The sequence below is a fragment of the Mus musculus genome, chromosome 7, assembly GCF_000001635.26.
Source record: "Mus musculus strain C57BL/6J chromosome 7, GRCm38.p6 C57BL/6J".
In the NCBI taxonomy this organism is placed as follows: Eukaryota; Metazoa; Chordata; class Mammalia; order Rodentia; family Muridae; genus Mus; species Mus musculus.
In genome coordinates, this window is record NC_000073.6 from 70,976,690 (window position 1) to 70,991,190 (window position 14,501).

Consider the following 14,501-nt stretch of genomic DNA (forward strand, 5'->3'; position numbering starts at 1 on the left):
TACCATGTTTATTTCTAGTGACTTATATGAGTTCCTTTTCTTTTCTATTTACAGTGGAAGCTATTCAGAAGACAGCTCTTTAAATATTTGCTTTGTATTAATTATACCCCTGAGCAGAAAAAAAAAACCTTATATATGGTTAAGATCTTCAAAATGTATTCTGCAGTAAAATTAGGATGCTTTCAATGGTTTTATAAACTCCTCACTCCTTTGCATTACATCTACTTTTCTATCTATTAGTGGTGGATATATTGATCATCAATTGATTTGGATAACAGTGTTGCTGGCTGTGTATCTGTAGTTTTAGCTATGGTGATAGAAACAACATTCCTTGAAATAACCAATTATTTTAATAGCTCTGATCCCTTGGTCCTAGATTTTATTTTATTTTATTTTATTTTTGTATCTATAAAACATGTAAAGTAGCATATGATTGATGGAAACTAATTTTCCAATCATGATAGCACATTTCACTTCATTGTTTTCAAGGTCTGGTGCCATGGTTTGATGCACCATTTATCATACCTAACAAGACATGTAGGTTCAAGAGACAAAATGAAGACACACCATTTCAGTTACATCATTAAGGTTAAGATCATGCTGCTGTCATATGGAGTCATGAACGAGTCTCACCCTGCTGAATACCATGGGCAGTTGGCTATCTTACACAAGATGGTATGTTGCTTAGTCCTTGCTGGTCCTATAGTGCGTGATGTGTAAACACAAGAGTAGCAAAGGTGATTGTTCTATGTTGTGGCAAGAAAAGGAGTGTGTATATGTTAGAAAGGGTGGTGGGTTAGAAAAAATAGAAAGATCTGAAGGTATGAGTTCAGAATTTTAAAATGCATATTCAATAGCAATCTACTACTTCTGTTGTGTAGGCTTTCTGTGCCCCAGGATTCTTGCTTATAAATAGGAACAAAGGAGCCTTATATATTCATAGTGTACTAAAGCATCTATCAACTTATGAATTTCCAACATTAATATTATTTTATGGATAGTGAATTTATTAGCTTATGTTTGTCTTGTGTTACTCCACTGTGGATTATGTCATAGGCAAGTTTACACACACACACACGCACACACACATCTATATATATACACACATATATAATTTTTTTTTACAAACAGAGCTGTCAAGTATCTAGCCAATGTGTTTTTAAGTTACATTTCTATGTGCCGAGTAAGATGGAGAAGAGCAAAGTGGGAGAGGAGAAGAGAGAGAGAGAAAAAAAAGCCCATGAGCATCAAGCGAAGACTATTCCCAGTGCCTCCTCTATGAGATTAAAGGAAGGCGTTCAGGCAATGCTTCAGACTGGCTAATTTATATGGATATCAAGGATTCGACTGGAGAATGTGTTTAAAAGGAGCTAGGGGAAAATATGATGCTCTCAGAGTCCCAGTGGTGTTGCCACGTTCATTTTAGCCGAGCGTTGGTTCTTTAGTACTTTCCTGGATTGACATGAGGGAGGAATTCTCATGTCATGGGAGATAACATCTCAGTGTTGCCAAAGGACTCTATTCAGACATGCATGTTAGTGGGTTGATAACTTATTCGCTATTGCAGAGGACTCAAAGATAGACATTTTGCCTTTTATCTCCATCTCTGTGCTCCCTGCATACTAAAGAGAGTGCAGGACAGCCAGCTACATCTTAAGTAAGCAAAGCAGCAAAGAGGGGCTGTGGCTAGCCTGCTGCAAGATCTGCGAAGTTAAAGGAACAAGGTGTCTCATGGCCCAATGACAAATGAATTATACATGCTTATGCCTAGCTTGGGCAGTCTGTGGATCTTATTTTCCAGCATGAATCTACTAATAATTGGATACAAAGAGATTGAAAATAAGTAGAATTTAAACATTTTGGCTTCTGTCCAGTGGAGAATGAAGCAAAGAGCCAGTAATAAGGATGCCAGCACTTTCTTAATAAACTCCTAAATGAATATTCTCCTGAGTTAGCAAATATTTTGAGGTAAAAAGAAATATAACCAATGAGAAATTCAAACAATAGCAGTAATATGTATTAGTATAGAATATTCTAATTCCATATGTAGTCTCTGTGCACTTTGTAGCATATATTCTCCACCATTAATTGAGAACTTATCCTTACTTTAAACAGAATAGTTTCTTCCTCATAACTACCTAGGAATGAGAACAAGTGTGATAATTTATTAATCAGTGCAAGATCCATTTCTGATACGCAAGTTGAACTTTACCAGGAAAATGTACCAAGTTATTTGTAAGGAAAATTGCACTAATATTGATAAGATCTGAAAACTAAAAACAAAAAAAGTATTTGGGGTCAAAATATCAACTTGGCCTTTTGTATTTCATTAGAATTTGTAATGTGCTAACCATATAAAATATAATAAAATAATATTTAGTTCTTACAAAACTTGGCAATTTAGTATTGTCTTCAAAGTAAATTTTTGATGGTCAGCATTACTCTGTTTAAAATAAAAGGAGATTGGATGGGTAGAAATGAAAGAGATGAAACTGAATTGTGAAGTTTGAAGTGGTCTTCATTTTGTGCTTCCTATTTTTTGTCTCAGAAATTACTAAATACTTGTTAACTTTATATACCTAAAGTAGATGTGTGTTTTTATAACCAATAGTATTTGAAGTACTAGCTAGAACAATAAGACAACAAAAAGAAATCAAGGGGATACAAATTGGCAAAAAAAAAAATGGTACCACTATTTTCAGATGATATGGTAGTTTATATAAGCGACCCCAATAATTCTATCAGAGAACTCCTCCAATGATAAACATCTTCAGCCAAGTGGCTGGACATAATATTAACTCAAATAGATCTGTGCCCTTCCTTTATACAAATGATAAACAGTCTGGGAAAAAAATTAGAGAAACAACACCCTTCACAATAGCCACAAATAATATAAAATAGCTTGGGGTAACTCTAACAAACAAGTGAAAGACCTGTATGAGAAGAACTTCAAGTCTCTCAAGAAAGAAATCAAAGATGTCAGAAAACGGAGAGATCTCCCATGCTCATGAATTGGCAGAATTAGCGTAGTAAAAATGATCATCCTACCAAAGGCAATCTATAGATTCAATGCAATCCCCATCAAAATCCCAACACAATTCTTCAATACATGGAAAGAGCAATTTCTCAAATTCATCTGGAAAGGCAAAAAAACCAGAATAGCGAAAACAATTCTTAACAATAAAAGAATAGCCAGGAGAATCACCATCCCTGACTTCAAGCTTTACTACAGAGCAAGAGTGATAAAATCTACATGGTATTGATACAGAGACAGACATGTTGATCAATGGAATAGAACTGAAGACGCAGAAACAATACCACAAACTTGCTGACACTTGATCTTTGACAAAGTCGCCAAAAATATACAATGGAAAAGAGAAAGCATATTCACTAAATGGTGCTGGTCCAACTGGCTATCTGTATGTAGAAAAATGAAAATAGACCCATATTTGTCACCTTGCACAAAGCTCAAGTTTAAGTGGCTCAAGGACCTCAACATAAAACCAGCAACACTGAATCTAATAGAAGGGAAAGTGGGAAAGAGCCTTGAACTCACTGGCATAGGGGGGAATTTCCTAAACAGAACTCCAATGGCTCATGCTCTAAGATCAAGAATTGATAAATGGGACCTCATAAAATTGGAAAGCTTCTATAAGACAAAGGACATAGTTAATAAGACAAATAGGCAACCAACAGATTGGGAAAAAAATCTTCACTAACCTCACATTAGAGGACTAATATCCAAAATACATAAAGAAATCAAAAAGCTAATCAACAAAAAACCCCAAACAACCCAATCAAAAACTGGGATAGAGCTAAACTAAGATTTCCTAAATGAGGAATCTTGAATGGCTGAGAAGCACCTAAAGAAGTGTTCAAAAGCCCTTAGTGATCAGAAAAATGCAAATCAAAACAACCCTGAGATTCCACCTTACACCAGTCAGAATGTCTAAGAGCAAAACCACAGGTGACAACACTTATTGGGGAGGATGTGGAGAAAAAGGAACTCTCTTTCATTGCTGGTGGGATTGCAAACTGATACAACCACTCTGGAAATCAATCTGGAGGTTTCTCAGAAAATTGGAAATAGATTTACATGAAGACCCAGCTATACCACTCTTGGGAATATACCCAAAAGATGTCTCACAATGCCACCAGGGCATGTGTTCCACTATGTTCACAATGGCCTTATTTATGATAGCCAGAAGCTGGAAACAACCCATGACAGAAGAATGGACACAGAAAATATGGTTCATTTTACACAATGGAGTACTTCTCAGCTATTAAGAATGAGGATATCCTGAGTTTTGCAGACAAATGGATGGAACTAGAAAATATCATCCTGAGTGAAGAAATTCAGACCCAAGAGAGCATGCATGGTATATACTCACTAATAAGTGGATGTTAGAAAAAAAAGTGCAGAATACTTTTACAGACCACAGAACTCAAAAAAGTCAACAAGCTGAAGTGCCCAAGTGAGGATGCGTCAGTCCTCCTTGAGAGGGAGAAGAAAGCAATCAAAAGTGGGAAGGCAGGGACCTGGGAGAGGAAGTGGACAGGGGGGGGAGCGGAAGGAGTGGGGGGGAAGGAGAACCTAATCTGGTATTGGGTGAGGGAAAAAGACTGAAGTCCTGAGGGCCAGCAGAAAGAATGTAAACAGGCAACCTCAGGAAATAGGAGGTTGGGGGGACACACCCCCTCCCAGAATGCACCAGAGACTTGAGAGGTGAGCTACTCTCAGGACTCAAAGGGAGGGACCTTAGATGAAATGCCTGACAGTAGGGAGAGGAAACTTATAGAGCCCACCTCCAGCAGGAAGACAGGACATCAAGTGAGGGATGTGGTTGCCATCCCACTGTCACATCTCTGACCCATAATTGGTCCTGTCTGAAAGATTTACAGATATGGAAATGGAGAAGAGACTGAGAAAAAGAGGGTCCAGTGACAGGCCAAAGTGGAATCCGGCTCAAGGGGAGGTCCCAAGGCCTGACACTATTACTGAGGCTATGGAACAGTCACAAAAAGGGACCTAGCATGACCTCACTCCAGAAGATCCAACAAGCAGCTATAAGAGTCAGATGCAGATATTTGCACCCAACCACTGGACAGAAGCAACTGACCCCTGTTGTTGAATTAGGGAAGGCTGAAAGAAGCTGAGGAGAATGGCAATATTGTCGGAGGACCAGCAGTCTTAATTAATTTGGATCCCCAAGATCTCTTAAACACTGGACCACCAAACAGGCAGCATATATCAGCTGATATGAGGTCCCTAACACAATACAGGTCTGTGTTCATTCAGAGATGATGCACCTAACTCTCAAGAGACTGGAGGTCCCAGAGAGTTTTGAGGTCAGATGACGTGGAAGGGGGGGACATCCACATGGAGACAGGAGTATGGGGAGGAGGTATGGGATGTGGAACAGTCAGAGGGTGGATGGAGGAGTGAAATAAAATATGGAGTGTAAAGAAATAAAATAAAAGAATAGGAAGAAATTCTTCATTGATAACAGTTATTTAAAAAATAAATTGTTAAGTGTAATACTTTATAATATTTATTGATAGGCTGCCATTGCACAGGACCTATAGCATCTTTTGAGACTGAGTTGTCTCCACATCCCACCTAGAAGGATTTGACTTCGAAAATTGCTTTAGCAGCACCTATGAGGTTGAAAAATTACATCACTGCAAAGGAATTTATCTGTTTCCTATTCTGAAAATGCCTGTGCATCTTCCAATGTTGCAAAACCTCTGAGCATACACCGTCTAATTATAAGCTTGATAAGCAAAAGTATGTGAACTTAGACAGAGCCATACAATTGCAATCTATCTGCTTGTGTGGATACTGAATGAAAATCTTGAAAATGTGGACCTCTTAAACACAAGAAAATATAGTAATATAAATGCAGAAGTCTGTAAATAATCTTTGTTATCACAAATTTTCTTTGATTTTTCAAGCGCATTTGTGTGGTTGAATTCTGCCTGTATATTTGATATTTTAGATATTTTTTCTATAGAATCGGTGTTGCAACTCCATAAAAACATAACATCAGGAACAGTATAACATGTACTTCTGTTTCTAGGTTGTTTTCCCTAGAAAATCAATTATATGGGAATTTCTTTGCTATATATTAAAAGATCCAAGCATATTTCAGGCCTCTGGTTATGGATTCAGGATGAGACTAGCCTCTGTTATGGCCAACTTCACATCCAATGGATTGTGTCCCTAAATTTACACGTCTTTAATACCCCTGGCTATAGATTTGAATCTGACAGATGTTACACCATTGGAGGTCCATTAAAAATGTGACTGTGTTAGATACATCCATTAGGTGATGTTTTACTCATTGACCTCTTATAGTTACTTGTTTCTCATCTCCTTTGTCTATGCTTGAACCAGTAAACATGCCAGTAGTACCGATATAAACTCTCGTTTCTGTGGGTGCTTAGAGTTGTAAAATATTCTTTAATGAAACAATATGAAGTACTTCAATCTACTAAGACAAGAGCTCCAACTGTAATCTTTGTGCAGCTTATTTCTAGCTGTCAGCCTTTAAAGGCCAACTATTTTTGTTGTTGTTGTTGTTGTTGTTGTTTTACATCCCAAATGAAGTTTGCCTTCCCTCCTCTTCTCCGAGTCCCTCCCTGACAACTCCCCCATCCTCACCTATCCTTGTCTCTTCCTGCTCCTCCCCTTCCTCCATTTCTCTTCAGAAAAGGGCAGGCCTCCCATGGTTTTCAACCAGTCATGGCATATCAAGTTGCAGTAAGACTAGGCATCTCCTCTCCTTTTAAGGCTGGACAAGGCATCTTAGTCAGAGGAAAGGACTCCAAAAGCAGACAATAGACCCAGAGACAGTCTCTGTTCCCACTGTTAAAAATCTCACAAGAAGACAACTTCTTGTTATATATTTATATATTTTGATGTGTTTATATATTCTTACTACACATGTGTATATATACATATATATATACACACATATATGTATATATTTATATGTGTTGTATATTTTATATTATTTGTTTATATAAATGTATTATAAATATTTATATATTCTTGTTATATATTTATATATTACAACTGTAACATATGTGCAGAGGGCCTAGGTCAGTCTCAGGCAGGCTCCCTGGTTGCTAATTCAGTCTCTGAATTTCCTGTGAGCCCAGGTTAATTGATTCTGTGGGGGCTTTGTGGTGTCCTTGATTCCTGTGGCTCCTATATTCCTTCCTCTCCATCTTCCACAGAATCCCCAAGCTCCCCCAAATGTCTTAGCTGCCAACATGTTAATGAGTGCTTCAGCCTAGCAACCTTACACCCATCCCAGGATTTTGCCTTCTATCTTCTGCCTTATTTCTGTGGAAGTTGCACAGCTTCTGCCTCTACAGCCCTTTGAAACATTTGAGTCTACACTGGTTTCTCTCTCTGTCTTCTCTTCTTCCCACAGGTCATGGGTTCTGGTTGAGCTGGTCCACTCTTAGTAGTAGTTCTTTTGTTTGAGCCTGTGCTTTCTCATCTTCCTTCAGGCATGTGCAAATCAATCATCAATATTTACTGTAGCAACACCAGCGACTTCCCAGTTCCTCTTTCCACTCTTTCTCTCTTGAACTTCCTAAGGCTCTTGAATTAATGAATGATTTGGCTTTCCTCTGCTTTAAGAAGGCCTTCCCTACTTCAGTGGTTCTCAAATCCAGACTTCTTGTTTATTAACTGCCATTGTTTTTAGTTTTTAGACTTTGTATGGACTTTTGCTCCTAACATCAGTGGACAATGGGTTTACATATCAGCAAACCCTCTTCATGTGTAACAAGATAAAGCTGGACAGAGAAAATCAACTGCATTTCTTAGGCCCCTCAGAAGATTCATATAGACTGTGAATTTCCTTCCACAGACACAATCCAAGTCTAAAGTACCAAGTGTAGAAACTGCTTACCCAGAGCAGACACCTGGGAACAGCAGCTGCTAGGAATGTTGGAATGTTCCTGTTAGTGAATTGCTGTTAAGCTCATCTCACATTGGTTTGGTATAGAAGGGAAAAGGTAAGAATCGAGTCTTGGAGGACCACACACCTTTTGAGGTTTCTTTAAAGAATTCTCACCAAGTTCTCACCAAAGATACCAGGTACCAAAGTTAAATCAGGATCAAGTTAACAATCTAAACAGTCCCATATCCCCTAAGGAAATAGAAGCAGTCATTAATAGTCTCCCAACCAAAAAAAGCCCAGGACCAGATGGGTTTAGTGCAGAGTTCTACCAGACCTTCAAAGAAGATCTAATCCCAGTTCTGCACAAACTATTCCACAAAATAGAAGTAGAGGGAACTCTACCCAACTCATTCTATAAAGCCACAATTACTCTGATACCTAAACAGAAAGATGCAACAAAGATAGAGTACTTCAGATCAATTTCCCTTATGAATATCGATGCAAAGATCCTCAATAAAATTCTTGCTAACCGAATCCAAGAACACATTAAAGCAATCATCCATCCTGACCAAGTAGGTTTTATTCCAGGGATGCAGGAATGGTTTAATATATGAAAATCCATCAATGTAATCCATTATATAAACAAACTCAAAGACAAAAACCACATGATCATCTCCTTAGATGCGGAAAAAGCATTCGACAAGATCCAACACCCATTCATGATAAAAGTCTTGGAAAGATCAGGAATTCAAGGCCCATACCTAAACATGATAAAAGCAATCTACAGCAAACCAATAGCCAACATCAAAGTAAATGGTGAGAAGCTGGAAGCAATCCCACTAAAATCAGGGACTAGACAAGGCTGCCCACTTTCTCCCTATCTCTTCAACATAGTACTTGAAGTCCTAGCCGGAGCAATTCGACAACAAAAGGAGATCAAGGGGATACAAATTGGAAAAGATGAAGTCAAAATATCACTTTTTGCAGATGATATGATAGTATATATAAGTGACCCTAAAAATTCCACCAGAGAACTTCTAAACCTGATAAACAGCTTCGGTGAAGTAGCTGGATATAAAATTAACTCAAACAAGTCAATGGCCTTTCTCTACACAAAGAATAAACAGGCTGAGAAAGAAATTAGGGAAACAACACCTTTCTCAATAGTCACAAATAATATAAAATATCTCGGCGTGACTCTAACTAAGGAAGTGAAAGATCTGTATGATAAAAACTTCAAGTCTCTGAAGAAAGAAATTAAAGAAGATCTCAGAAGATGGAAAGATCTCCCATGCTCATGGATTGGCAGGATCAACATTGTAAAAATGGCTATCTTGCCAAAAGCAATCTACAGATTCAATGCAATCCCCATCAAAATTCCAGCTCAATTCTTCAACGAATTAGAAAGAGCAATCTGCAAATTCATCTGGAATAACAAAAAACCTAGGATAGCAAAAGCTCTTCTCAAGGATAAAAGTACCTCTGGTGGAATCACCATGCCTGACCTAAAGCTTTACTACAGAGCAATTGTGATAAAAACTGCATGGTACTGGTATAGTGACAGACAAGTAGACCAATGGAATAGAATTGAAGACCCAGAAATGAACCCACACACCTATGGTCACTTGATCTTCGACAAGGGAGCTAAAACCATCCAGTGGAAAAAAGACAGCATTTTCAACAAATGGTGCTGGCACAACTGGTTGTTATCATGTAGAAGAATGCGAATCAACACATTCCTCTCTCCTTGTACTAAGGTCAAATCTAAGGTCAAGGAACTCCACATAAAACCAGAGACACTGAAACTTATAGAGGAGAAAGTGGGGAAAAGTCTCAAAGATATGGGCACAGGGAAAAAATTCCTGAATAGAACAGCAATGGCTTGTGCTTTAAGATCGAGGATTGACAAATGGGACCTCATGAAACTGCAAAGCTTCTGCAAGGCAAAAGACACCGTCAATAAGACAAAAAGACCACCAACAGATTGGGAAAGGATCTTTACCTATCCTAAATCAGATAGGGGACTAATATCCAATATATATAAAGAACTCAAGAGTGTGGACTCCAGAAAATCAAATAGCCCCCTTAAAAGATGGGGCTCAGAGCTGAACAAAGAATTCTCACCCGAGGAATACCGAAAGGCTGAGAAACACCTGAAAAAATGTTCAACATCCTTAATCATCAGAGAAAGGCAAATCAAAACAACCCTGAGATTCCATCTCACACCAGTCAGAATGGCTAAGATCAAAAATTCAGGTGACAGCAGATGCTGGCGAGGATGTGGAGAAAGAGGAACACTCCTCCATTGTTGGTGGGATTGCAAGCTTGTACAACCACTCTGTAAATCAGTCTGGCGGTTCCTCAGAAAATTGGACATAGTACTACCGGAGGATCCCACAATACCTCTCCTGGGCATATATCCAGAAGATGTCCCAAACGGTAAGAAGGACACGTGTTCCACTATGTTCATAGCAGCCTTATTTATAATAGCCAGAAGCTGGAAAGAACCCAGATTCCCCTCAACAGAGGAATGGATACAAAAAATGTGGTACATTTACACAATGGAGTACTACTCAGCTATTAAAAAGAATGAATTTATGAAATTTCTAGGCAAATGGTTGGACCTGGAGGGCATCATCCTGAGTGAGGTAACCCAATCACAAAAGAACTCAAATGAAATGTACTCACTGATAAGTGGATATTAACCCAGAAACTTAGTATAGCGAGATATAAGGTACAATATGTAAAACATATGAAACTGAAGAAGAACGAAGACCAAAGTGTGGACACTTTGCTCATTCTTAGAATTGGAAACAATCACCCATGGAAGGAGTTACAGAGACAAAGTTTGGAGCTGAGACAAAAGGATGGTCCATCTAGAGACTGCCATATCCAGGGATCCATCCCATAATTAGCCTCCAAGCGATGATACCATTGCATACACTAGCAAGCCTTTGTTGCAAGGACGGTGATATAGCTGTCCCTTGTGAGACTAGGCTGGGGCCTAGCCAACACAGAAGTGGATGCTCACAGTCAACTATTGGATGGAGCACAGGGCCCCCAATGGAGGAGCTAGAGAAAGTATCCAAGGAGCTAAAGAGATCTGCAACCCTATCAGAGGAACAACATTATGAACTAACCAGTACCCCAGAGCTCTTGACTCTAGCTGCATATGTATCAAGAGATGACCCAGTCGGCCATCACTGGAAAGTGAGGCCCATTGGTCAGGCAAACGTTATATGCCCCAGTACAGGGGAATGCCAGGGCCAAAAAATGGGAATGGGTTGGTAGGGGAGTGGGGCGGGGGGGGGGGGGGCTTTTGGGATAGAATTGGAAATGTAATTGAAGAAAATACGTAATAAAAAAGAAAGAAAAAAAAGATAGTTTGAAAAATTAGTCTTTTTTTCAATTTTTATTAGATATTTTCTTCATTTACATTTCAAATGCTATCCCGAAAGTTCCCTATACCCTCCCCCAGCCCTGCTCCTCTACCAACCCACTCCCACTTCTTGGCCCTGGTGTTCCCCTGTACTGGGGCATATAAAGTTTGCAAGACCAAGGGGCCTATCTTCCCAATGATGGCCTACTGGGCCATCTTCTGCTACATATTCAGCTTGAGACACAAGCTCTGGGGGTACTGGTTAGTTCACTTTGTTGTTCCATGTATAGGGTTGTAGACCCCTTCATAAATCAATGATACAAATCAGATTTTATTTGTTTTCAAATAGCATTTGTATTAATATCTTGGAAATTTCACACAGTATATTCTGATCACATTTACCCACTTCTCAAATTCTCTCAGATCTATCCCTGTCTATGCACCCACCAATTCTCTCTCTCTCTCTCTCTCTCTCTCTCTCTCTCTCTCTCTCTCTCAAGTCCAGTTTGTGTTGCCTAATTATTCTTTAGTGTCGTGCTCACCATAGGATTAGTCAATATACCAGTAAATAAAAACCCTCTATTCCTCTTTCAGCAACTATCAAATGCCAATAACTAGCTATACAACTTGGGATGAAAGTTACACCCACCTTCTGCTTGCTGGAGATTTGTCTGTATTGAGCTTGCAGAGAGATGCACACTGTCATCATCACTGTGAGTACATATGTACAGCTGCCTTATTGTGTCAAGGAAACATTGTTGCCTTGGCTACACCTATCATCTCTGGCTCTTGTAATACTCTCTTCTGTGAAAATCTGGAGGATTTCCATTCAGGGCTGAATACGCCACAGTCTTTTATTTTCTACAGGCTAAATAAGAAGCTTCTATGATAAGGATTGAGCAATATATATATACTGATATATAGGCATAGAGATATGTCATTAGGAGTTATGTTAACACTATACTAGCTTAGGAGAATAATAGTAATAGATTCTCCCTGATGGCTTATGACTTATCTATCTCTAGATCTTTGACCCCCAAATCATTGTCAGGTATGGGTTTCATTCAATGGAGCAGACCTTAAATCCTATCAGAAAGCTGTTACATATTCCCAGTGGGCACATCTTCCCAGACAAGTCATTATTGCATCTCCCAGTATTCAAAGATGCCTGAGACCAGGGAGTACCCTTTTGTTGTTGTTTTTTTTTTTGTTTTGTTTTGTTTGGTTTGGTTTTGTTTTGTGTTTTCAAGACAGAGTTTCTCTGTGTAGCCCTGGCTGACCTGGAACTCACTTTGTAGACCAGGCTGGCGTCAAACTCAGAAATCCTCCTGCCTCTGCCTCCCAAGTGCTGGGATTAAAGGCGTGTGCCACCACTGCCCGGCGACCAGTGAGTACCTTTCTCCTCTTGTATCATTCCAACCGACTTCCAGAAACACGACAGCTAGGCAGTAGAGATAAAGTGTCCAGATCAGGAGCACCTTGGCTTCTCATGTTTATAACACCAGCAAGTGATTTCTCTACACTGGCATCTCACTGTCATGTTATGGAGGGTAACCAAGAACAGCAGCTTGTAACCCAATCAGATTTTAGATTTTGTGAAAGACAACAAACGAGCTAAGCCACATCTGTGGTGACTTAAAGCAGTTCTCACACATATCTCATGAAAGAGCCAACCAAGTTCAAAGATAGTGGTCACTTTTTTTATTCAGAACACAACAAAATCTTTATTACAGAAATTCTTAGTATACAATGAACAAAAGTGACACAAAATAAATTTTTCCTAAAGAACAAAACCAAAATTGAGTTAAAAGCACAGCCATTGGGAAAGTTGTGGTCTCTAGCTTTTTAAGTAGAGAGATATTTAAAGCAGCTAGAAATTTTTAGCAATAGCATTTCAGTGAATCTAAGTAAAGGAACATGAAGATATTCAGAATGAAAGTGTTAATATATAGTGACAAATTGAGACAACTACATCACTAAATTAACTATTCCACTATTTGATCATTTAAAAAATTATCTCAATCTATTATTAATAAATTTTAAAGTCATAATCAAATTAAAAACCTTGAGTGGCATTTTGGACTCAGAATAGAATCAAGTGCAGACACTTTATAAGATGAGGTTTCTGCATTTTTTGGGTGATAAGACGCTGAAGTCTTTTGTAAAGACTGAATTATAAAAAGGTATTTCCCAAATCATCTCTTATTGCTTCCACTTTTTTTCCATCTTTAGTGGCTATAAAGAGGAAGTTATTATATTTACAAACTAGACTCCTTAAAAGAAAGTCAGTCACTTCTAGTACTCCCCATGCTGGAAAGCACTTTTCATGCTACTAGATAAGAGAAACAATCTTCAATGTTACCCCACTACAAATTCTGATCTACAACAGTGATTGACCTGTCTTCAAGTTATCCTGCTGCAGTAATGGCACAGATGCTATGGTAGCAACCAACCATTTTTTTTTTTTCAAATTGGGAATAAAGCCCAATGCATGAGCTAGAACTCGTACCTGACAATGCTAAGGTGACCAAGACCCTGAGATTAGATAGGTCATGGGCCCAAAGTGAAAATCTAATAATATTTTTCTGCTAAAAATAAATGCATAGCAATAAGATGACTTCTAATGACTAGTTACTACACCCATCAAATAGTGCATTAAAAAAATCATGAGGTTCTTCTTGCCATAGTACTTAAAACAGAGATTCACAAACTGTTAGGGAAGGTAAAATCAATTTTATCCAATGGCATGTCACTGGATATATCAACTACCTTCCAGTGCAGGCCTTATATCCTGGATGTAGTTGGAAATGTTTTTTGGGGGGGCACTTTTTGCCTTATTGTGTTGGATTTTTTTGTATGTATGTATGCTTATTTGTTTAGTTTAGTTTGTTTTACTTCTGGAGAGAGAGAAAAAGCATGAATTTGGATGGTCAGGGATGTGCAGAATAAATGGAATAAGCTGAAGGAATAGAAAGATATAATCAAATGTATTATGTAAAAAATGTATTTTTAATATAGCTTCACCTGCTGGGTCATCCTTTCAGATACACTTCAAAATATTAGCAAAAGACTTTATTTAAGTTTGGTATATATTTTTCCTCCATTCTCCCTTCATAATGAGCTATTATGACTAAGCAGGCAGCTTGGGCCAAAGAGATGTTAGGGGAGCAAGGCAGGACAATAGAACCATGTGATTTGAAAGG